Source organism: Anastrepha obliqua, chromosome 2 (genome assembly GCF_027943255.1).
Source record: "Anastrepha obliqua isolate idAnaObli1 chromosome 2, idAnaObli1_1.0, whole genome shotgun sequence".
Taxonomy (NCBI): Eukaryota; Metazoa; Arthropoda; class Insecta; order Diptera; family Tephritidae; genus Anastrepha; species Anastrepha obliqua.
Window position 1 is genome coordinate 80,680,663 of NC_072893.1, and position 26,228 is coordinate 80,706,890.

The following is a 26,228-nucleotide window of genomic DNA, read 5'->3' on the forward strand; positions in this document are numbered from 1 at the left end:
TGGAGAAAATGCGCATCCTATGGACTCGTCTCTAGCCGATTTATTTTTACCAATCTCACCATTTTCGATGAGTAAACAATGTTTTCTCGTTCATTTATACAGATTTTCACAAAGCCATCGATAGAGTTTCTCATTTTTCTAAGATTTTAATTGAAAAGCGTGTCTGTCTTGGCTTTCATTCTGTTTTCCTTCAATGAATTACATTTTGCATGTGCAATTGTCCATGTGTTATTTCTCTTCGTGAGGTTGGCTCAGAACCGTTCTTGGTGAATTTTGAAGGTAGCATTTGAGAACCTGTTCTTTTCGTGTTATTCATTAATGATGTAAATAGCTGCTTCTCTTTTTCGAAATTCTCGTCGATCAAGTATTCATCCTACGCTCGTTGCTACATCTGAATGATATCTGAACTTGAATAATTTTGTACTGGTGTACAATTTTGTACGCTCGCAAGAATTCAAAAAGAACAATAAATTACATAAATAACGGAATAAATTGCTAAACTTACAATCGTCAATTGCACCAATGAGACGTCACATGCGCAGCGATTCTGTAGAATTCAATGAGTGCGGAATAGCGATACGAAATCGGGCTATTTGTGTATTCTGTTTATCAAATATTTTATTTTTAAGTTTTTATCTGTATGCGATATTTTATATTTTAATATGAGAACTATATTCATAGGCAATCATTAGGTAAAAACATAAATTAATAAATTATGTCTAATGTATTCGCTTTTAAATAATAAATTTGTTTAATGAAAATTATTTGTGACTTAACCAGAAGTCTCATCGCAGAAGATGCTTTTCTTCCTCTTATATGTTCGCCAACAGATCACTAGCTTTGAAATTAAATTTAATAAATGTTGCTGAATCTTGTAGCATTTCATGGTCGAAAGTCCGAGATATGAAGAGTGGAATAAGACAACTGCAGCCTTTCCAGGATGGTCGTTTTACACCACCGAAATCGACGGAATCAATTGGAAATCCCTTATGTGTACAGTATAAGTATTGCCTTATGTAAGTATAATCGTCAAACATTGAAATATTACAAAATATTTTCTTATTAGGAGTTGCCCCCCGGCAATCAATGTCAGACATCCGAAAACAGTTTCACCACGAAAAAGCTTCTCACAAAAGATTTCTGTCTTACTGACATTTTAATACTTTTATTTGAAGATATTATGTAATGTATTTTTACTTTTAAATTTTAAAACGTTCACAGTTCTTATACTTTCAATCATTTAATGACAAGAACAAATATCAGGCCTATTTTATTTCTTGCCCCACTTTTCTATTGGTTTTTTTTTTATCTGGATACAGTATATAGAGGAGAAATATACAAAAATATTGCTTAAAAACAGAAGATGCGTGGTTATAATTATTGTAAACACACGCTGAATGCACTTCATTTCCTACCTATGTGCAAGTGCTGACATATGTATGTACACCAACTTATGCATAAATTCCACAAGCCACAAACAACAATTGCCGAGGGTATACTATACCCACAATGGATATACCTACATATGAATGCAAGTACAAAATAATTATGTATGTGCGTGTATGCGTATGTGTTGTGCGGTGTTGAAGCGTAGAAAACAAAGTTGCATGCTTCACGAATATGCGACACATAGTTAGCTGTTATTGTTTTTGTGGTTGAGTTTTGTGTATTTTCAGCTTTCATTCCTTCATGTTCTCTACTCTGACTCTTCTCGTTACTATACGAGTATATGCTGCAGCAATTGCAGGAAGCATTGTCCTTAATGGCCAACAATATTAAAAGCCAAAACAGATATGAAATGGGGTCACTTACAATAGCACAACGGCCGACGATGAAACGACTCAGTTGGCGTTCAACTCACCCGTCTGTCCAACCGGGCGACACACCGACCGACCGACTGAATATCCGACCAACCGATATTTGTGGTCTTCTTGTTATGTTGTTTTTGTTATTATTGCAAACTAGCACATCGCTGCGTTTTGAGCTAATTTTACGGGCAACAGTTTTATGGGTTAACTTCTGCGTTCGTGCGCTGGTTCGGCCGCTTCATTCGCTCATTTCTTTTAGGAACGGAAGTTCACCTACTTGTGAATGTTTACATCTGCAGGTGAGCTACTTACACACTTGTATACTTGTATACAAAAATATTTACGTGTGTGTGTATGTGTATGTAAATGTGATGCATATGAATGCAAGTAAGCCCCTTTTTTGTAAGTTAGTAGGACGAATTGAATTAAGTAGATTATGTTCAGTAAAATTATTCTTGAGGAATGAATTTAAATTTTGCTGTAATGATTATTATAAACATATTTACGTATATGTACATATATACTTATATAAGTCTATATAATTTACGGCATATTGATGAGTATGTTTATTACGTAGAATACTAGAAGTATATTTCAAGTTCGATCACACTATAGATAGTCAATATCTAAATGTTAGGATTTATCACGTACAAGCCCTGTTGCTCAAACAGTTCGGTTATTGAAAAGTAGTACCAAACGAATGAATCACATTTCATAAGCGAATTTGTGCCAAAATTTCGTGAGGACGGCTAAATAGTGAACAAACGGCCTCCATCATCGACCGTATACAACTCACTTCAAGAAATGCAACTGGCTACTCGCAACATGTACAATATTCATAAAGTATTGCATAAAGTTCTCAGATTGTTCATTTACTCATTTATCCAATTGAAGGCAAGCAAATATCCGATATGTTATCACTTAGTTTATGCTTTACAAAAGCTCGAGTTGGACAACGAATTTGCCCAAAAGTAATTTTTCTAAATAGGCGCATTTTAATTTCAGTGATTAGAAAAATTCTTACAAATAGAGATCGGAAAATGTACGATTGCCCTGAAACCAAGATTTCATTAGAAGATAGTAAATATACTTTTTACATTTTTGTTGATCTATTTGACCAATATTATTTGCCAAAATGAATAATGAATATTCGATGAATAAAGTCATGATAAGCAATTGTTTTGTGCTGATATTTGAAAGTGTAAATTTCAACTCTCTTAGGTGTCAGACACATCAAATAATTGTTGATTTCAATTCCACAGCTCGAAGCTGCTGGATTAATTCATTCAACCTTTTTTTGTTTTGAGTGCTTAGAAAGATAACTATGGATAATCAAATAATGCTGCATTTGTGGAACAACATCAAAACGCATAACGTAAATTAAAGGAGGAACTTGGCCAAATCGAACAAAGATGTAAGCGCCAATTATATTATATATTACTGCATATAAATATTATATTATATATATGTACGTATAAATGTCGGCTGTTTTTTAGCTGCATGAGATCTATCAAATTATGATTTGACAGCCGAGAATGGCAAACTGTGTTTACATTTCTGTTCAGTAAGGTTTGACAGGTTGCCATGAATCGTTTTATACCAAAACAACGCTTTAAAATTGTGGAAATTTACTTTGAAAAAAAAAAAAAATAAATTAAATTTTTTCGCGTAGTTCACAAAGCACTGACGGCATCATTGGCCCTTATTTCTTTCGAAATGTGGAAAGAGCTGTCGTTACGGTAAATGGCGAATGCAATGAAGCTATGCTACCTGAATGTTACCAAAAATTAATTAACTAAACTTCGACGACATTTGGTTTCAAAAAGACTGCGCAACGTGCCATACAGCACGCTTTACAATCGATTTATTGCAATGTTCCAGCCGCCATTGACGTCGTGCCGCAAGATTTATTGGAAAAAGTATTCAAAATTAAACTGATCGAATGGACCATGTAACTCGTAGCAGCGGAGGACATAAATTTCATGAAATTCTATACCAGATTATGCTAAAAAAATTCATTCCAACAATGTTACTACTTTGTGTTATCATTTTAAGTTATCAAGCTCTTACACATATACATATGTATATTGGGAAATCGACTACTGAAGATGCAGCACCTACTGCAAAGAACTTAAAATTCTCGATCCTATTTGTATATGGTTTTCACTTTATAAATTGAGATTTATTTGAGTCTCCATTCATGAGTATTAAATATATTCCAGCAAATATTTTTGAATAGGGTTGCCACAAGATGTTCGATACATATACTTTTTAAATTAATTATTTAAAGATCTTAAATTCGGTAAAGGTGCTACTCTTTAACTGCTCAGTGATAGAAGTACCATTGGGATACTTATGGGCACGAGCAAATTAATAATTAAGAATAACATTATCCGAGAGGCCAACAGGGCATAGAGAGATGAAGACACAGGCGTAACAGCTAAGTTACTATGACCGCAAATAAATAAGAAAACGACAAAAGAGCTGCTTAGGTTTTCAAGAGAGGATATCTCGGAGGTCATGGCTTGTATAACCGGTCATTGGCTATTTGGCAGGCATTACTTGAGGCTAGGAGTTTTCTTCCCTGAACATTCTAGAAGTTGTAAAGATGAGGAAGAGGAAGAAACAGTTCAGCACTCCCTTTGCAATTATCCAGTCTAAGCTTAAAATAAGGCAGGTTTCTAGGTAAATATTTTTTCAGTTTTCTTGCGGAACTGTCTGGCGTGAGGATGGGACCATTCCTGCGTATCATAAGAGCCACCAAATATTTACACAAAGAAAAATAAATCAGGTTCTCATGTCGTACAGTGGCATCACAACGGACCTGTAACGTCTATGTGAGTTGACCGACTACCACCACCACCGACTAACCTAACCTAAATTCACTATTGCGATGAAGCTAACAAAGAAAAACCGTGAAAAAACGTAATATTTTATCCAGATTTCACCCATTTCTAATAAATGTTTTTTAATTTTTTCGAAACGTAAAGTGTAAAGTGGAAAGTTGTACAATGTGACTAATTTTTGAGTCACAGTCTGAATGAATGTTTGTCCCATTTTGCAAACAACAGACGCGAAAATTCGACTAGCCATAATGGGAGAAACAAAAGGAGGATTTTAAGAGTTTTTATACACAAGGATATGTGCGAAACATTATTTTGAGCTGTATTAATACTGAAGAAAGACAATTTGGTATTTTATTTATTCATGGTACTTTTGCATGCACGTCACAAATACACTGGTTTTGAAAACTGAGTATTATTTCCATGATTTTGAAAGTAAGCATAAAGCAGCACAAAGCAAACAATTTTTATTTTTTATTAACAAGAATTTATCAATAAACTCACGCAAAAATAAAAAACAAAATTTTAACAATTTTAAAGCGGAATACTTAAACTGAAAATAACCAGAAATAGTTATATGATAGTTAATAATTTTCAATATTGCAAAGTGCCAAACAATTTCGTATTTAAAAGGAGCAAATTGCTGCGACACTCAAGCTTGAAATTTTTATCATATAGAGTTCATCGGCGGGCGCTGTAGACAAATGGGTGTGGGTATGACAATCCTAGGGTAGGGCACGGATGCGAAACCCACCATGGGCGTGAAACACCAAATAAAAGATTTTAATAAAAATGAGTAGTTCATACTATAACAAAAACCATTTAAGTTAAAGTATTAAACTTTGGACGCAATTTTGAAAAAATTTAAGGAATTTCCATAAAAATTTAAATATTTTTAATTAGAAAATTTATAAATTCTGGGTATAAAGTTTTATAGCCCGCTGAATTTTAGTACAATAAAGCGCCTACTTAAAGTGGATAAAAAATCGTATTGATTTTTGATAACTTTTTTGATTAACGTTGCTATGCATTTTCTTTCATATAACAAATGTTCAAAATTTTCCTATACCTAGAAAGGACAAAAAACTGTCAAGAAAAAGAAAAAAAAAGGCCGAAAATCAACATGGTATTTGAGCCACCTGCAACGTGCATTTCATGCCACATGTACCCAAATTCAACGGACAATAAGATTACATGCACGAAAATTTTCCAAAACCTCTGACTAACGAGTTTCAAGTTTAGATGAAAATTTGTTGAATTCCTTTAAATTTTGTGCAAAGTTTGAAACTTTATCTCCAAAAAAGAAACCTAGAAGGTTTAGATTAGGTCATCATGTAGGTTTTCAAACAGGCTTCTCCTGCTTACCTATCTAAGTCAAAAATTTGGCAATCGAAAAAGAGTTGGAATACCGCTGTGCTGTAACTACGATTGTTGCCTTGTTTGAAAGGAATGCCGTCCAACAGATCAACGATTGTATCCTACCGAAAGTAACAAAGAAACTGAAAAAATAAATAATAATAAAATATTCTCATTTATTCAAAACCGCTTGTTTGAGGACCAATTTTTATTAAATATTTTACTATCTTTTATTTATACTCCGTATATAAAACATTTTCCTATTATTTCAATGTCTGACTTCTTATTCGGTTTAATTTGCAAACTTGTGTTTATTACAACGTGCAACAAAAATTAACTTTTTTGTTAGCCAGGAAAAATTTCATATACATGTGAAACTATTTAAATGGTTTTTATATAGTATAAGAAATGCTGCATATTTTTTTACTTTCTCCACAATTAAATTTACACGATTTTTTTAAAGAACTTTAAAGTTCTATATCATTACATTAATTATTAATTATTATAACAAATTTTATATGCGGAAAGTTGAACTATTTATTTGCGCTTTCATAAAATAGCAAGTCAAGCGAATTGGAGGTATCTATAACTAGATAGGTATATATATACGAGTAAGGTGGTCTTTCAGCTGTATGAGAACTATCAATATTGATAACTATAGTTTGACCGCCGAGTATGGCAAACTGTGTTGACATTTCTGTTCAGTAAAGTTTGGCAAGTCATCATGAATCGTTTAATGTAAGAACGCTGGGCGCAAATTATGAAAATTTATTGGGTATGGGAATAAGTTTCCGTCCTTTCTTAGCCAAAGTTACGAATTACTTAAACAATTAAATAATATATGATGTGCCATTGGGAGCTACAACTTTATTTCATCTTTCAGGCAGCATAGGGACTCCTCTGATTAAAAATTTGAGTTCTTTTGACTTGATCCATTCATTGAGCCAGTTTGCGATGCTTTTGTAAGAAGTGAACCCCTCTCCTATAAGGGCTGACTGCGTTGATCTTAACAGATGATAATCCGAAGGCGCAATGGAAATATTTCTGGACTGATTTAGTAACGTGTGGCCTGGCGTTGTCATGCAGCAAAATCAGTTTGTCATGTCTACCGTCCCATTTCTCCCGTTTTTTCTTTGAGAGCTCGATTCAAACGCATTAGCTGCAGTCGGTAACATTCGTCAGTGATGGCTTCAGATGGTTTAAGGGGTTCATAATACATGACACCCTTCTGATCCAACCAGATGCACAACATAACCTTTGAAGCATGAATATTTTTTGTCGCTGTCGATGGACCTGGTTTAGTTGGCCGGTTCCAAGCAGGTTCTTCGATGCTTAGGGATATCATAAGAGATCCAGCTTTCATCATTAGTGACGATGCGATAAGGAAACCTTTTCTTTTCTGCCGTTCAGGAAGCATATAATACGTCACCAAACGTCTCTGGATATCCCTCTCGTTAAATTGATGTGGCACCCAGTTACCTGCTTTCTGGACCGTTCCCATCGCGTGCAAACGTGTACCAACGGTTGATCTGTCAACATCTAACTCTTAAGACATCAAGTGTTCGACATGCGTCTCCATTCAATAATTGTTGTAGTGGAGTGTCTTCGAATTTTTTCGTCGAAACCATTCTTTACAAGTTGTATTTGATGGAGAGTGATTACCGTAAATATTGATCAATATACGACACGTTTCAGCTGCACTTTTCTTTAAAAGTTAAAAATGAAGCATGATTTCCCGCAAATGCTGTTTTTTTGGGACGAACGTAGACATCTTAGACGTCAGATAAAAATGCGACACCTCTTTTACGAGGGCGGAAACTTATTCCCATACCCAATAAAATAAATCTGTTCCTGAAGCTCGTTGAGCAAAGTCTTAAAGAAAACCCCGAAATGTCGATTCTTCGTTTTTCTTAACTTGTTGTCCTTTGTACTTTGAATACGTGGAAAATGTTATGTGAGGGTCTTGGCTTACGTGCCTATAAAATACAGCTTGTGGAATAATTGAAGCCAAATGGCTACGTTTGGACCGCACTTTTGCTGATTGGGCTCATTGATTTTTATTATTCAGAATTCCTTCAAGAGTTAGTCAAAAGTTGTACTGATCGAATGGACCATGTAACTCGCGGCGGCCATGAAATTATCTATCAGATTATAATAAAAAAAGTCATTCGGACAATACTTCTATTTCGTATTATCATTCTAAGTTCTCAAGCTCTGGAAAAACACCCGATATATTCGTTTTCAACTATCAACGTTAACTTTTACATTTTTAGGACAACGTTAACTTTTACATTTTTAAACAAGAATCTTCGCATATACCTTGAACATGGCGAGAGTATATCGCAGAAGCATTTAACCGAGAGTAAACGCGAAAAAAGGAAACCAATAATGGTTTTCAAACGTAATAAATTGATTGAATTATATTTGACTGGAAAATCATAACCAGCGATTGTTCGTGAGCTCGAGCACCTTAAAGTAAATAAAGCCTCCGTTTATAGTACCAATACTCGTTACAATGATACTGGTAGCATCGCGAAACGTCATGGGAGGTGTCATCAAAATACTGCAACGTCACGTGAAATGGTTCAAAAAGTGAAGAAGCGACAGAGCAAAATCCCCGACGAAGTGCCAATCAAATGGCGAAAGAACTGAAAATATCTGACCGAGCATTCGCTGCATACTGAAGAATGATCTCAAAGTCAAGCCTTACAAGATCCAAAAGGCGCATGATCTCACACCAAAGCAGCAACAAGTCAGACGCGAAGAGAGCAAAGGAGTTGTTTCGCTTGATCGAAATAGGTCAATTTCCGAACATTGTGTTTTCTGATGAGAAAATTTTTTAAATTGAGCAATTCGTACACTCGTAAGAGTTTATTTGAGTAATCGATTGACCAACAGGGGGCAGCACCCGCCACAGGTAATGATGTGAGCCGCTATAACCGCAGATGGACGCTCTCTTATCGTTTTGATTAAGACCGGCGTCAAGGTAAATGCGAAATGTTATTGGAAAAGTATTCTGGAGGTTTATTTGAAGCCGTGAGCAGGCAAAAATTTCGCTGGCAGACCATGGACGTTTCAACAGGACTCGTCTCACAAAGCTCGAGTGAACCAAGAATGGCTCAAAACCTACGTTCCGTACTTCATACTGTCCACAAAATGGCTCTAAAATACATCATACGCGAATCCGATGGATTGTTCTCTTTGTGCCATTTTGGAGAGCAAGATCCGAGCTAATAGATTCACCAGTCTTGAGGCACTGAAAAAACTCATTGTACGTGAGTGCACAAAATACCTGCAAGCCACATTCGGACAGCTTGCGATTGGTTTCTGGACTATCTCAAGGCCTTAGTCTGGGCAAAAGGTGGTCATATCGAGCAAAAGAAAGTTGATACTAAATTTAATATTATTTTCACATATTTTTTACTTTGAATTGAATAAAAGTAATTTTCCAAACTAAATTTTCTTCGATTGCTGAACCCTGTACTATAGTTATATATATCTTCTTTAGTTTGATATCCATATTAATACCATAAAGTGGGTATGAGTATCATTTAGGCTTTTGAAATTTCGTAGGCTAAATTAAAAAGCTAAATTGATGTGAAAATGAAAGACTAAGTATGCAGTATATGAATGCAATGAAATGTTTCTTGGGACTTTTCACTCCCGAATGGTGGCAAGAACTTTATTATATATTCAATAAATAACGATTTTTAGTGTGAATCTTTATTTTGCCCTTGACGTGCTCAATTGCTTGTTAATTTGCTTACTGCAGCTGTCTAGTTCAACCAAAATTATAAATTTTCAAACAAGGTAATTAATTTTGTGCCGCTTTGTATAATATCGAGGACTCGAACAATTTACTTATTGTAATTTAGTAAAAAATTGCACTTATTACAAGTAAGTGCTCAACCACCAATTTGTCCTATAGAAATCGGTAATTTTGGAATACCGAAATCAGCGTTTTTCCTTCTTAAAAGTACTCCACTTTCTCTTAATTCCATATATTTTCATACATATATATGAGTACATATACGAATATCTAGAAATATATGTATATACGATAATCATGTGAGTGCACCTACCGTCAATGTATCCAATTTCTTATAGTTTTTAGTCGACCGCTGGGCCATAGTTGTGCTAAACCTGATGCACGACTACGCTCATTTCTCCGGATTGACACGTCATCCACGTGGCATGCAATCGGCTATTTTACATTTGACAATGATGACACGAACAGTTTTACACGTTGATCGAAGAAGAAGAAGTGGAATAAATAGAGAAATACTAAGTGGCCTAAGGAGATAAGTCGAAGCGGACGATTACAGCGTAGAAGAATTCTATTCAGTTACTTGTTTAGCAAAGCGAACAAATCGATCAGTTTATTTGTATCTATGTATTTATGTAGTTAATTTTAAGCCATACAAAATGATTAAAACAATAAAACAACGACGCGAACGTGGTCGTGAACTTGATCGTGATCGTGCACGCTCAAGTCGTTATAGCAGTCGTAACCGTAGTAGTCGCGAACTTATATTATATATATATACATATATAAATATGTATATATATGTATGTAATAGGCGGTAGGCGTGTACAATCGTTATTTGTATACACAGGTTATGCGATGGACGCTAAACGCTAGCTAACGCTAATAAAAATATCCGATTGATTTTATTACTGATGTGATGCAGCAGTTGTTATTGTTATTTAACTATATACTTGCTACGCTTTTTGTAGCCATTGCTGAGTAGTTATTGCTGTGAAAATGAGTAGTTTGGTTCGATGAGTATACGGAATTTACAGGCGTATTGTGGGAATTTATTTATATATACAGTAGCTTAATATTTTAGTATTTGGGTTTTCAGTATTCTGCTCAGGTTAAGTTTTTGCTTTTGATTTATTTATTAATTTTTGAATTTATTTTTATTTCACTAAATATATTTTCATTTTATTTTGTATTTAGTGGTTGTTATTTTATATTTGTCAAATATTCCGGTTATTTTCTCTATTTGCGATGCGTACTACTCGCAGTTCCTCTCACAAATGCTAACAGTGGCAAGCGTTGGCTTGCGCTTTTGCGATTTTCCTATTTTTAAAATTTTCGATTTTTCGCTTTTGTTCTTCCCCGCTGCTGCTGGTGCTTTTTCTTTTGCGCTGATCAGCAGTTTCTCGAAATCGTATGGTAAGCAAATTTATAAAATTTCTGGTTGTTTGCAAATTTGATGCGAGAAAAAAATAATAAATCACAGAAATCACAGATTAATTAGAAATTTTGTATTATGATTTATTTTTTTAATATTTATATGTATTTTGTTGCCGCTGGAAATTTGTTTAAATTTATTTAATTACAATTGCGTTTAACTTGTTCTGGTACTAAGTAAATTTTTTATGTTAAATTTTACGATTTTTAAATTTACGTTCAGTATTCTTGTTTTTGCTTTACTTTTAAATGTAAGATACTTTTTGTTGAATTATTTCTTGTTAGTTAATTCTACGAGCATTTGCGTTTAAACTCAACTGTTGTTGCTGTTGATTTTTGTTGTTGTTTTTGTTAAATATTTACAGGTGTTGCTGGTTGAGATTAATATGATGATTTGTGATGATATTTTACAGATGAGAGTTACGACGCTTTGGGCGATTGGCAAACAAACAACACACGCACACACACACGTACACAGGAGTACACTTAGATATATATATATATTTTTTTTTTTTGATAATTTTTTTTTTTAATTTTTCTCTTTTTGGGTTTTTTCTTGTTGTTTGTTGTTGTTGGGAGAGGCAGTGGTGTGCGTGTTACGCCTTGTTTTAATTTGATTAATTTATTTTTTATGCTTATTTATATAATATTTATTTGCTTTGCAGATCTAATTTCGCTTTTATTCACTTTTTACATTGTATAAAAATGTGAGTTTTTTTTCAATAAATTGCAATAAGTATTTTTCAGTTCATTCTTGGCTCACATTTAATGTTTATATGCCTTTCTTCTGCTGGTACCACAATAATTTCCTTCCCTTAACTAGCAAAATATTTAGAAAATCTATTTAAACGAACAATACTGACTGACCGCATACGCGTTTGCACGCTATCCGTTTACTGGCTTCAAAAGGTTTCCTAGAAAAATATTTTTCCGCTTTTCCTCATAGCTACAGTAATTCACTGACAACGCTAAAATTCAATGTCAGCCCCCTTTTTGTCGCCAAAAATCAAAGTTCGCGTCGCTGTCGCCGTTGCCGCCAGCTTCATCATCACCGTTATCGTCAGCGTCACTAAAACTCTGTCACTGCCGCCTGTAAGCTTCTCTGCTACGCACAACGTTAGCATCGCCGCATTGCCATCGTCATCGCACAATTCACTTGTATTTATATCTCATATTTAATGTTCACATACACAAACACACAGACACGACAAAATAACACCAGCGCAACGCACTACTGCCCTTTGTGGTCTTTTTTATGTGTGTGCGCGCTACATTCACCACACATTTCCAATAGTGGTGCCTTTGCTACCTTCACCACTTTTGCCCATATATGCATTTTTTACCAGCTCACATATTTGTTCAGACTGCGTTAGTGCGTGTCTGTGAATCTGTATTTTTATGCCAGCACGTGCGCAAACCTTCGTTAAGTTTTATTTCCTTTTCGTTTTCTCACTTCCAGTCGTGTACTTTACCAGCACCCATATTTCATTATCTGCTATGCTTTATTTGCTTTCTCTGCTTTCCAGATGTATTCTATTTTAAATTTCTTCGGATTTCTTGCTTTTACTTTTTCAATAGACGTACACAAACAAAATTTTATGAACCTACGTATGTAGGTATGTGTGTCATCTAACTATACATGTATGCCATGTTGATAAATACAAACACATGCAAATGCATAAGCCCATTCATGTATCGCACACACTCACACATATTTAGTTAGGAACATCTACGTAGTCTATGCTTCCAATCAAATTAGAAAGCACGCAAAAAATATCTAACATTTAAACAAAACAATCGCTTAAATCATCGGCCAACATTGTACTTGTGTTGGTGTTACGTTGCGTATACGTAATTTTTAATTTTATGCAAGACCGTCATTGATTTACTTGCTCACTCACGCTATGTCACACATACCAGTGTTAAAAGTATTGAGTGTGACGATACTTCGATTAGTTTACGATTAAATGGGTAGTGCCAAAAATAGGTCTGAGATTAGTGGCGTTGGGAAATGGTGTACGGATTCTTGAAGTTTCTAATGAAGAAGGGACGATTTTTTAAATATTTAAATGTTCGTATAGAGTGTATATTAGGCCGGGTCGATTTGTGGGGAGGCAAAAAAATCGCCCATTGCTCTGTGAAAATCATATTCTAGGGATCAAAATAAGAAACTTTGCCGAAGGAACCATACACCTAAAACGAATTCTGATGTCTCCCAATTTAGGTCGAACTTTTTAGTTTTTTTTCTATAACTCACTTAAATTAATTTTTTAATTTACATATCTTCTGACTAAATAAATTTCTTAAGAGAAAAAATAGATATTATTATAAATAAATAATAAATATTATTATAAATAAATAAAAATAAAGAAAAAACATAGCCATTTAGCTGATTTTTTCATGCAAAGGCCAAAAATTGTGATATTTTTAAATTGGGGGACATCAGAATTCGTTTTAGAGGTATGGTTCCTTCGGCAAAATTTCTTATTTTGATCCCTAGAATACGATTTTCACAGAGCAATGAGCGATTTTTAAATCGACCCGCCCTAGTGTATATGTATACGTAGTATAGTCAAGTAATGTAAGTTCGAACAAAATGTGACGGTTCCGGTTTTATTGTACGTTATTTCTGTACTTATTTATTTATATTATAATTGGTGCTAACACCCTGTTTGGGTGTTTGATTGAGCTCATCCTCCTATTTGTGGTGAGCGTCTTGATGCTTTCGCCAATGAACAAGTACGTTATAAGTGAGTACGGATTCCGCTGTTTTGCATTATTCAGCTACATTTTTAGAGGCATCTGATTTCTTATTTTATATTTTATATTTTTTCTGCAGTCCTATAAAATTTTACTCTGCTTGCGCGATTGAAATGACATTTAAAGGTGGCAGTACCCAAACAATTTTTAAAACATCGCTATTTTTTTGCACTATTAGCAGAAACTCTATAAATTTTTGGAAGTTAACCAATTCTCTGAAAAACTCCTCGCCAATGATTAGTTGTAGCTTTGTAATATCTGTCTTTTATGAGCATTTGAAACCCTTGCTTTATCGTACAGGTAGTGGACCTTGCATAAATTGGATCCGGCCTATGGTGTTAGACCCTTTTCTCAACGCACCGTTTGAAATGCAACTTGTACTCGAAGGGTTCAAAGACAAAAAATCACCTGGAAAACACCTGGAAAACACCAGATTACTTACAAGTACTCCAAGTACGCCCTAAAGTATTTCCTAACTTAGGTGCTGAGTTAATTTATTGTGATTTTTCTTAGAAAACATAATCCGTACGCCTTTTGTTACGCAGGCTTGCACTGATTGATATAAGTTTCAAAATTTGTTGAGGCATTTTGTTAAGCCGTATAAATTTGTGGTTAGAGCGTTGTAATGTTCTAATTGAATTTAAAGCAGATTTTCATAAGAATTACTCTATTCCAGATAATTTTTCAATTTGACTAAATATAGTCTATCCCAATTTTTGTGCAAAACAGAAAACTTTTGCCTTCTTTGTAGTTTTTCATGTACTTTTGACATATTTTCGCGTAATATGAGTTTTTATAAACTTGCACATATCGGCCTCTTCATCCATATAATTGAGATTATAAGACTTATTTATTGTAACTCTAGAAACCAGATCCGCTATAACGGAGCGCTCTCTGACCCTTTTCACGTTTATTAAAGTGTACGGCAAGGTTGTTTGCTGAGCCCTACCCTTTTTTCCTTGTACCTTATTGGCTTAAGTTGCAGTTCACAATGCGGTATTAAAGTTGCTGATACTACGGTCAAGGTACTGCTGCACGCTGACAGTACTATTTTGCTTGCAGATTCTGTGATAGCTGTTCAAAAAATTATTGCCGATCTTTACACTTATTGTACGCAATGGGGTCTAAACGCAAACTTGTTTAACTCTCAAGGTTTTCAGAGAATGGAAAAGAATTCCTGCTGGTTGTGTTCCCATTGGAAATGTCAATGAATATAAATATCTTGGTATTAAGTTAAACTACAAACTTAGTCACATAAAACATTTGGATAAAACCCCTTCTGGGGCAAAACTTGCAATAAATGTCACGTGGCTGAAATACACGAACAACCACAGAATAGATATCCAGGGCGATAATGTTTTACGGTATTAAAATATGGAGTGTTCACAGATATGATTGCACTGGGGAAACTTTCCGATTTTTTCTAAAAAAGTTAATCTTTCTACCTATGAATACGTCATGCTATATACAGGATGGTTACCACATTTTTTCGATACTCTCTGTACCCGTTATATATACGTTGCCTTTTATTGCACGTTGCCTTAGTCTACAGGCGAACAGACTCCGTCACATCTTGGTTGACGAAGCAGTAAGGCAGGGATTCCATTGGTTTAAGAAGTGGACTAAAATATGGATATGGATCCCTAAATTTTTGGCGCTCGTCTACTAAGATTAGCTTGCCCTTATTAGTAGATAAGAAGAAACTGCTAGCTTGTGCTGATGATGAGCTCACGCCGTATCCTATAAGTTTGATTTTTAGAACTAGAGGCGGCTTATTAATGCTTAATATAAGGTTGGGAAAAAAGTCTTGCGGTATTTCCGAAAACTTGTCTTTGCAAGCGCGTAGTTCTAGATGTATTCGTCGCATCGGTTCACGCTAGAGCTTTTTGGAAAGCTCTTTTCACGTGCTAACACGTGTTTGATTAATTGTTGTTTGCTTTTAGTCGTTCGTGAGTTATAGCGTCGCAAACATGGAGCAAAATAAAGAGAAATTACGGCATATTTTACAGTACTACTACGATAAAGGCAAAAATGCATCTCATGCTGCCAATAAAATTTGTGCAGTTTATGGACCCGATACAGTTTCCATTTCCACCGCACAACGATGGTTTCAACGTTTTCGTTCTGGTGCAGAGGTGATCGAAGATGCGCCACGGTCCGGAAGGCCTGTCGTCAAAAATTGCGATAAAATCGCTGAATTGATCGAAAGAGACCGGCATAGTAGCAGCCGTAGCATCGCCCAAGAGCTGGGCATGAGTCATCAAACCGTTATAAACCATTTGAAGAAGCTTGGATTCAAAACGAAGCTCGATGTATGGGTGCCACACGACTTCACGCAAAAAAACATTTTTGCCCGTATGGATGCATGCGAATCGCTTCTGAATCGCAACAAAATCGACCCGTTTTTGAAGCGGATGATGACTGGCGATGAAAAGTGGGTCACTTACGACAACGTGAAGCGCAAACGGTCGTGGTCGAAAAGCGGTGAAGCTGCCCAGACGGTGGCCAAGCCTGGATTGACGGCCAGGAAGGTTCTTCCGTGTGTTTGGTGGGATTGGCAGGGAATCATCCACTATGAGCTGCTGCCCTATGGCCAAACGCTCAATTCGGACCTGTACTGCCAACAACTGGACCGCTTGAATGCAGCACTCATGCAGAAGAGGCCATCTTTGATCAACAGAGGCCGAATTGTCTTCCATCAGGGCAACGCCAGGCCACACACATCTTTGGTGACGCGCCAGAAGCTCCGGAAGCTCTGATGGGAGGTTTTTTTGCATCCACCGTATAGTCCGGATCTCGCACCAAGTGATTACCACCAATTTCTGTCCATGGCGAACGAGCTTGGTAGTCGGAAGTTGTCCACAAGAGAGTCCTGTGAAAATAGGCTCTCCGAGTTTTTTGACAATAGGGAAGCGAGCTTCTATAAGAGGGGCATTATGAAGTTGGCATCTCATTGGGAACTCGTCATTGAACAAAACGGCGCATATTTGACTTAAATCGCATTATTATAACCAATTTTATGAACAATTGAAAATTCAATAAAAATACCGCAAGACTTTTTTGACAACCTTATATAAGAGCCTTTACTAATGCTATATCGTGAACTTGGGCTATATTTGGCAGAGCCCCTCCTCTTATTTGTGACATACGTCGTGGCGTTGTTCCACAAATGGAGGGTCCAAGAGTTTTAAACCAACTAGGGATGGCATAACACTGCGTATGCGCAACCAAATTTTTGCTGCAGCTGCATTTAAAGTAGATATCCCTTTTTTAATTAAAATATACATGCGATAATAATTTTCATTTATTTTAAAGCGAGAAGAAGATCATCCTATAGTAGCAACAAAAATCGTAAACTTTCAGCTGCACATTTTTTCGAAAAATTACCATAGACGTTATTTATGAAGCTTCAAACACTTCTACTTCAAAAACATTACGTGATGGAAAGTTTTCTACACCTGTTTCTAATTTAGTATATGAAATTCATTTGACCACAGGTGGTTTATCTGGTTCGCGATATAAAATAAAAATGTGGATTTCTTCTTTCCCTTGACCAGGCGTACAGGCAGTCTAACCTTTTTGAGAAATCTTAGGTTATTATTAGTTAACTGACCTGATCCCTACAAAGAATACCATGTCCTGGTAGACTATGTGCCCTGATAAACTTTCATAAAAATATTGCATTAACAACTGTGAATAAACGAAGTTTCAGGGCAACTGATTTAAAAAAATTACTGTTAGTATAAAAAATGGCAAGCCTCAGAGTGTATTTCCGCCATGAAAAAGCTCCTCATACAAAATATATGCCATTCGAATTCGGCTTGAAACTGTAGGTCCATCCATTTGTGGAACAACATCAAAACGCACACCTCAAATAGGAGGAGGAGCTCGGCCAAACACCCAAAAAAGGTGCACGCGCCAATTATATATATATAAGGCTCTCATCATGCCCGTCCTAACGTATGGCGCAGAAGCTTGGACGGTGATAACATCCGATGAAGCGACGTTTGGAGTGTTTGAGAGAAAGATTCTCCGTAAGATTTTTGGACCATTGCACGTTGGCAATGGCGAATATCGCAGGCGATGGAACGATGAGCTGTATCAGCTTTACGACGATATAGATATAGCGCAGCGAATAAAGATCCAGCGGCTACGCTGGCTGGGTCATGTCGTCCGAATGGATACAAACGCTTCGGCTCTGAAAGTATTCGATGCGGTACCAGCTGGTTGTAGCAGAGGAAGAGGAAGGCGTCCTCTGCGTTGGAAAGATCAAGTGGAGAAGGGCTTGGCTTCACTTGGTGTGTCCAACTGGCGCCGGTTAGCACGAGAAAGAAACGACTGGTGCGCTTTGTTAAACTCGGTCAAAATCTCGTAAGCGGTTATCGCGTCAATTAAAAAGAAATAAAGACATCCTTCCGGACAAAACAAGTACGTGTGTCGTGAAGCTATATGTTATATTGACTAAAATTCAGGCAGGCAGGCTGATAGATGGACAAACGAACCTGGCTAATTCGAGCTTAAGAGCTATTCAGAAAAATGCATGAAATTTTTATTTAAATCGATAGTACAGTCCATATAATTTAATGTTTGAAGATTATTTCATGCAAATGTTGACGGCGACTGCGCTTCGCATGGTCCATCCGCGTAGTCCAATTTTGGCATACTGTTTCCAATGTTTCGGCCGGTATATCACATACCTATAAATGCTTTAATGTTGTCTTCCAATGCGTTAATTGAAGCAGGCTTGTCTGAATAGGCATGAGCTTTAACATAGCCCCACAAAAAATAATCTAAAGGCGATATATCGCACGATCTGGGTGGTCAATTGACAGGTCCCGAACGTTAAATAAAATGTTCACCGAACTCGCCTCTCAACAAGTCCATTATTACGCGTGCTGTGTGGCATGTGGCACCGTCTTGCTGAAATCACATGTCATGCAAGTCAAGCTCTTGCATTTTGGACAAAAAAAAGTTGGATATCATTTCACGGTAGCGCTCACCATTCACAGTTACGTTACGATTCGCATCATCCTTGAAGAAGTACGGTCCAATGATACCTCCAGCCCATAAACCACACCAAACTATGACCTTTTCTGGATACATTGGTAGCTCTTGCAATTCTTCTGGCTGACCTTCAATCCAAAATCGACAATTCTGCTTATTTATGTTCCCATTGATCCAAACATGAGCTTTGTCGCTGAACACAATTTTTCGATAAAAAAAGTGGATCTTCGGCCAACTTTCCAAGAGCCCATTCACCAAAAATTCTGCGTTGCGGTAGTTCGTTCGGCTTCAATTCTTGCACCAGCTGTATTTTGAAAGGCTTCACACCTAAATCCTTTCGCAAAATTTTCCACGTTGGTGAGTAACAGAGGCCCAATTGCTGCGAACGGCGACGAATCGATAATTGATGGTCATCATTAAAACTGGCCGATACAGCTGCGATATTTTCTTCAGTTTGCACTCTACGTACGCGTGTTGGTGGTTTGATGTCCAATAATGTAAATTTGGTTCTAAATTTAGTCACAATAGCTCGAATAGCCGTTTCAGTGGGTCGATTAAACTGACCATAAAATACAAGAAGCGCGCGATAAACTTTTTTAACAGAACACGCATTTTTATAATAAAATTCAAGGATTTGCAAGCGTTTTTCGTTTATAAGACGATACATGGTTAAATTATAGACCAAACTGAAGATGTTTGGCAGTGAAACAAAACACGAAACGTGCGTCAGCTGTTTAAACCAACTGTTTAAAAAGATAATAGCTAAAAAATCACCCGTTAGTACACCCTAGTGCACTCGCTCATATGGATATATGTGTAAAGTTTCAGTTTTTCGGAAAAACTGCTTTCAACAAGAAGCCCAATTATTGCCTTAATTCCGCTACATCAAAATGAGAGATGCAGCCGCATGTCGTATAGATCATTTCTTACATAGGGTCATGAAAAGCTAGAGTTTGTTATGTGTAAACGGTTCAGCTACAAAAAAGTAAGAAAAGTAAGTTACAGAATAGTATCTTTTTTTTACAGCAAAAGTTAATCCAACATTTGGAGGGTGCTGAAATGAGAGTTAAAATATTGGCATAAGGCCCAAAATGGTTCATTTCATTGGCAATTGGTTTTATATGATGTTAAAAAAGTGGTCAAAGGTCAGTCAGTGGACTGTAATAACTATTAATTGAGGGAAGTTAAAATTTAAAATTTTTTTAGAAAGTGTCTGTTCCTCGCCGCAGCTCAAGCAATTGAACAATATGTTGATTGAATATGTTTTTCCTCTTTCTTAAATAGTAACTGTTTATGTGGGGAAAAACTCAACAACAACAAAAGTCTAATATAACTCTTCGCGCCGACTATGTACACAACAAGATTTAGTGGCTTAACTTGAAAGTCAATACATTTACAGAACGTAGTCATACGTCATATTATGTGCATTTCCAATACTCCCTAAATATACATATACATATACACGTATAATTCAGCTCTATTGCGTGTGCGGTTTTAACTGTGCGCGTGTGCGTTTATACACAAAGGCATACAAATTATTTAGATCAGCTGTGGGGTTACAACGACCTGTCAAGTTATGACCACTGCCAACAGCAATAGCAAGGTAAGAAAAACAAAAACAACAATGGCATATAGTTAAACTAAACAAAATACACGCAAAAAGTAAAGAGAGAGATGGAGAGAGAAATCACATTGGAATATTTGACGAAAGTCTCTGGGTTTTCAACGACATTGCCGTTGTTTTGTATGTTTATTATTTTTGCGATGCTAAAATGTTAGAAATGTGCAACATTCACCACGTGGTGAGCACACAATGCAAACGTCTATTCACATGTAGTAGTTAAAAGAGGTGGCGTCAGTACTTGGCAGGGGAAGCAGTACTGGCGGCTAGAAAAACAAAAAAAGGGAGCAAACAGGAATGGTAATGCAAATAGAACAAAGGCAGAAACGGCGGCGGCGTCGCCAATGACTCTAACGTGACAGCAACAGCAACAGTAACAATAACAATAATATACGAAATGCGACAACCACAAAGGAATGTTGCCAGATAATACAATAGAAATATTAAATATTGCAAGGAAAAAATCACAAATCTTTTAAGGGCGCACGCACTCTACTAAAGCTCTCATTCACACAATCACACATTCACACAAACGCGTATTGAGAAACACTTGGTGAAGTCTCGGTGACGGGATTTGACCGAATTCCTGTTCGCTGCTGACGATGGCCAACGATAACGCGATTGCGCTGGCTAAAGCAGAGGCCACGAACGCAGCGGTGTTGGTAGTGGCAGCAGCTGCGGCGATGACGATAGCGACAAATGGGCAAAACGACAATAACGGCGACGTTGTGACTGGGTCGTTGCTGGTCCGTTATGTTACAAAGCTACTTGAAGAGTTACAACTAAGCAATTGGAGCGGGAGAGTGGCGGTGAAGAATATTAGAGTGGACATTTGTATGGCATGAGGCGGAGGGTGACAATTGGAATGGGTTGCAGCTTGTCAAGTCAAAGCTGCAACTTATTAATTTTTCATTTGAAATAAACTTTCAAAATTATGTGTAATCTAATTAATAGTTTTATGCACACATATTGGTGTTGATAATTTTAATAAATAATATTTGTTTATCACATTTTGTCTGATGCGTCGCGCAGCAGCAAGCAACGGAAGTGGTCACGATGTATTAGAATTTGCGGCGCAAGAGAAACTGGCGTATACAAAAATTTCTTTATTTTTTAACCGCACTTTTCGGTTGCCCTAATTTCAAATCTATTTCATTTTTAAATTTAATTTAATTTTGGAGTTTTAACACCTATCACGTTTTGTAGTGATTTTACTTTGTGCAGATTTGCATTTGTGTTTCTTCTTCTTCTACGCCATATTCTGCTTCTTCCTTTTGGCTAAATTTTCAATATATTTTGCTGCATTCATTTTATTTTCCACAATTGTTTTGCATTTTATTTATATTTTAGGGAATTCTGATGTCCTTTTAACGCTGTTATAAGTTCTTCTTTTTTACAGCGGCAGCACCTGCCACAAAACTTGCTGTTCACGCACATACACACACACGAACACTTTGGCACAATTTAGACACCATCAATATACGTTACTTCTTTTATTAAGAGTTTTTAATATTCATTTTTTTCGTAATATATTTGTCTCGCGTTCAATGAAATTCAATAAACATTTTCGATATTAACTATTTTGTTATTGCTTTTTTGTGTAACATTTTCATTAGGCGTAAATAGATTTAGAATTTTCACACTTGCTCCACATTTTCAATATTTTTCATGTAGGTATAAGGATACTCCTCCGCCGTCGTTAACGTCTCGTACACCCTCTTGCGCGCACACACTTGGCTGCTGCCTCTACTACTTCTACTACTTTTCCTGCTGCTGCTCGTGCTGTGGCTGCCACTTTTCACTCCGGCCACACAGTGCCAACAAACTAGCCAACCAACCAGCCAGTCAGCCAACCAAACACCCACCCACCACCCGTTGTCCCACTGACACTCTCTACGTGTATATTGAATTTTCCGTATATGGCATAGAAATTTTTTTTCGCCTGGCTCAATCACACAAATAATTTTAATTTGTTTCGCACTTAATGCAATTTTCACTATTCGATCTCATTGCACAATGTTGCAGCCGCACTTTCTCCTATTGTAGCTAGTAGTAATTGTTCACTTTTATTCTAATTTTACCCAATTTTCTTGAGAATTTTCCTGGAGCTACCAACGATTTTGTCTAACCATTCGGGGGAAAATTCAACGAACCTTACACTTCAACTTGGTCACAATGTATTACAAGCAGCTACATTGCTGTTCCGTTTGTCATGTATGGGTCGCTGTGTATGTGTGTCTTGGCTGTCGTATGCATGTGTGCGTCAGCCAGGCCATTCAATGTGTGTTGGCGTGTTTGTGTGTGGTGCGCGCGTGAGCGACCTGGAAGGCCCCAAATAGAACGAAACGAATATATGCCACACGGTGCGGAAGTTAAGTGGGTAGCCAACTGGTCAAAATGTACACAATGTATGCGTGCCGCTATAACGTAACACACCGTTCGTCTCTGTTTTGCTTGGCGCCACTAGTAACGAGTCATCCCTGTCGCCTTTATTACTGCACCGTTACAAATAGTAAGGAAATGCTTGCCAATCCTCTATGCGCATGGGTTCTTGGTGGTATTGCCAGCATAAAATGGCGCTAATGTCAGTTTTGACATTTCCTGTTGATGTTGTTGTGTGCGTTGGCATGAATGTGAATGACGTTACACTGATGGCGCATGAACTGTGTAACGGTATGTGGTGGGGTGGAAGGTTCACGTCACTGCTGCTAATTGACGCGTTAAACAAACGATTTTCTATCCTTATGTAGGCGATTATAATGTCACTTGCACAAAGTTTTGCTATATTTTAATAAAGTCCAGACATTGGTGGTAATCACTCTTGCAAAAACGCACGTTTCACACCACAGTGACATATATTTTTCACATTTTTAAAGTAACTAGTGTTATCTTGTTATACCTTGTCTCCTTTGCAACTCACGAATAACTGTTTATCATTCTCCCTCACTGGAAACTGAGATATTTTCCAAAATACATGCATACTTATGTGGTTGTATGTGGTTGGCTTCCATTCAAATGTTGTTTTCATCGTAAATTACTGCATACGGCTGATGTTTTTATACTAGAGATGTCGCTGAGAGGTCGTCTTAGTTAACCGTTTTTCTTCATATTAATAAAGTTTAGCAATAAAAAGTTAGATGTCGCTGCTCTGCACCAATTGAAAGCATAACCCAGCAAAACAATTTGTTCGATATTTTTTAGGAGAAAAATAATTGTTTTCTTTGATATACGGATGATATTTCAGAAACGGAAATTTTCCAAAAATTATGAGAAACATGTGTAGGGTTTTTGACTGTGCATGGCAGCCACTGTGGCAATGCCTCTTTTTGATTGGCGTGATAACCGCTTAAGCGATTTTGAGAGTGCAATGGAGTATAGTGGCGGCCGCCATAGCTAAATGGGTTGGTGCGTGGATACCATTCAGTAATGCTGAGGTACGAACCCTCGGAGAAATTGAAATAGCAATTAATACGCAAGTTTTTCTAACTCAAGGGCTGCTATTTATATATCAGGCCCAGTGCCATGTGATGTTTTCATTGGAATGTTTATCATATTTTACTATAAACGCACTTAGACCATTTTTAAATGTCCATATTAATGTCGCTGGCATTGGCTTTAAAACTTTATCTCGGTAAAAATGGAATTAAACCGTGGTTATTTTCAAGCGACTACAAAAAAGCATCGGCCACTAAAATCATTATACGGCAAGCAAGAACTATGCTTTAGCACCGTAAAAAATTAGTACAGTGAGTTTTCTCGTAGTCGCATTTGTTGTTTGCTCTACAAAGAATTCCGAAAAGGTTTTCTAAAATCACATTTAGAATCGTACGCTCGACAACAGATCAATGCTTTATCATGTCGCAGATATTCGACATAGACTTTAAGCAACCGTTTGATAAACTCAATGGAAAATATATCGACCTAGAAGTACTGGGTATACCACAAAAATACATAAATTTCATCAATATGACTCTTATACACCCTAAATGCTAAAATAATATTGAATGGCGAAATATCAAACGAATTCGAAATGGAATCCGGTGAGAGGCAAGGTGATTCACTATCAACGATTTTATTTAATTTAACACTGCATTCAGCAATAAATGAAATAGCTCATCCTCATCCTGGAGGAGACGGAGGTTGCTATCGCAATCTCCTCTCCTTCAGAGTCTGAAAAACGTTTCCCTGTCATGGAGAGCCTGAGTTGTGAGGTATCTTCGGTGGCTGCACGACCTCCCAAAGAAGCCGGGAAATCGAAGAGCGTGGCAAGGAGGGAGAGAAGAAAGCGGCGGGCAAGGCTCATGCGAGAGAAATCCTCATGTGGCTCTGCCGGCCTTTCTGCGTCTGTGTCTTCCAAAAGACCTCGCCCAGCGGAAGCTACCAAACCCTCGGTGGGCACGGGCGCTCGCAAGTTGTCTCGCTCTCGAGGTAAGTAGAGAAGGACGGTGGCTGAAAGCAGTACACCTCCCTGCCCTGTAGCTGCCGCCAATGGCCGAGCCACGACCCCCCAAGGTAGGAGCGCGGTCTTGGCGCCAGTCAATGTGGCGGGAAAAGGTTCTGCTGAGCCACGTCCCTATCGGCGCCTCGACAAAAAGTCCAGCACAGCTGTCTGCTCGGCGGTCAGTGGGCCATCCAAGGGTGCGGCCAAGCCATGCTATAGCGAGAAGGCTGCTGACCCACGACCTGTGGCTGTGATTGGTAAACTGGGGCCTGACCATCAGCTGCGGATGTAGAAATAAAATACTGAAAAAGTCGACTGATGCGTCAGGTTATTGCACCCGGTCCTGAAGCCAACGCGAGGGGCTATGAGACAAAGGACGGCACCATAAGGGTGAGGGTACGGGAACCGTCTGAGCTTCTTCTTTGGGACGGGGAGTTTTCACGTCTTTCCCGGATGATTGGCTCGGACGGTTCCTGTAGCTACCGACCCTTGACGGTGACGCAGATTAATTTGCAGCATTCCAAAGCGCTATTGCACTACTAAGTAGAAGGCTTACCCAGCTGCACACATTACCCCACATAACAACAGTGCAAGAGCCCTGGGTCTTTAGGGGCCGCCTCTGTAGCTGAAGCGCGTTGAAAGGGGCCACGTTATTATATGGCAGGAGTTCGAGTCGACCTAAGATCGGTCTTATAGAATCATCCCATCTCACTGTGACAGGTCTTAAGCAATTCTGTTGCCAAGACCTGGTAGCGGCTGAGGTGTGTTACAGAGGTAGACGCGGGTGGTCGAAGTTTGTGATTGCATCTGCTTATTTTCCTTACGATGCTCTGGAGGGGCTACTACCCGGGAAGGTCACTAGTCTCGTGACGTTCTGTGAGCGGCGCAATCTGCTAATGCCCAGCATACAATCTGGGGCAGCAGCAAGTGCAATGGACGGGGCTCTCCACTATTCGAATTTATCACGTCCTCTTGCCTAGACATACATAACAATGGCTCACAGCCAACGTATGTAACAGCTTGAAGGCAGGAGGTGATTGATCTCACCCTATCCTTGCCGAAGATTCGTGCTCAGACCACAGGTACATTGAGTTTCAGTGTGGTGGGGAGGCACAAATGCCATTGCCCTCTAGAAACCCCAGAAAAAAAGACTGGCAGAAGTTTAGGGGGGCGTTGCGGGACCTTGACGTTATGC

The 26,228-nt window shown here is 37.6% G+C and overlaps 1 protein-coding gene across 1 annotated transcript in view; it reads right to left on the reverse strand.

Annotated features, from left to right (window-relative positions):
* The window catches only part of LOC129237120 (voltage-dependent calcium channel type A subunit alpha-1), a 241,212-nt gene extending 230,282 nt beyond the window's left edge, over window positions 1-10,930 (reverse strand). Inside the window, exon 1 of the mRNA XM_054871587.1 lies at window positions 10,090-10,930. The gene's annotated coding sequence lies outside the window, so the exon portion shown is untranslated. The remainder of the gene's footprint in view (window positions 1-10,089) is intronic.
* Between the last annotated feature and the right edge of the window lie 15,298 nt (window positions 10,931-26,228).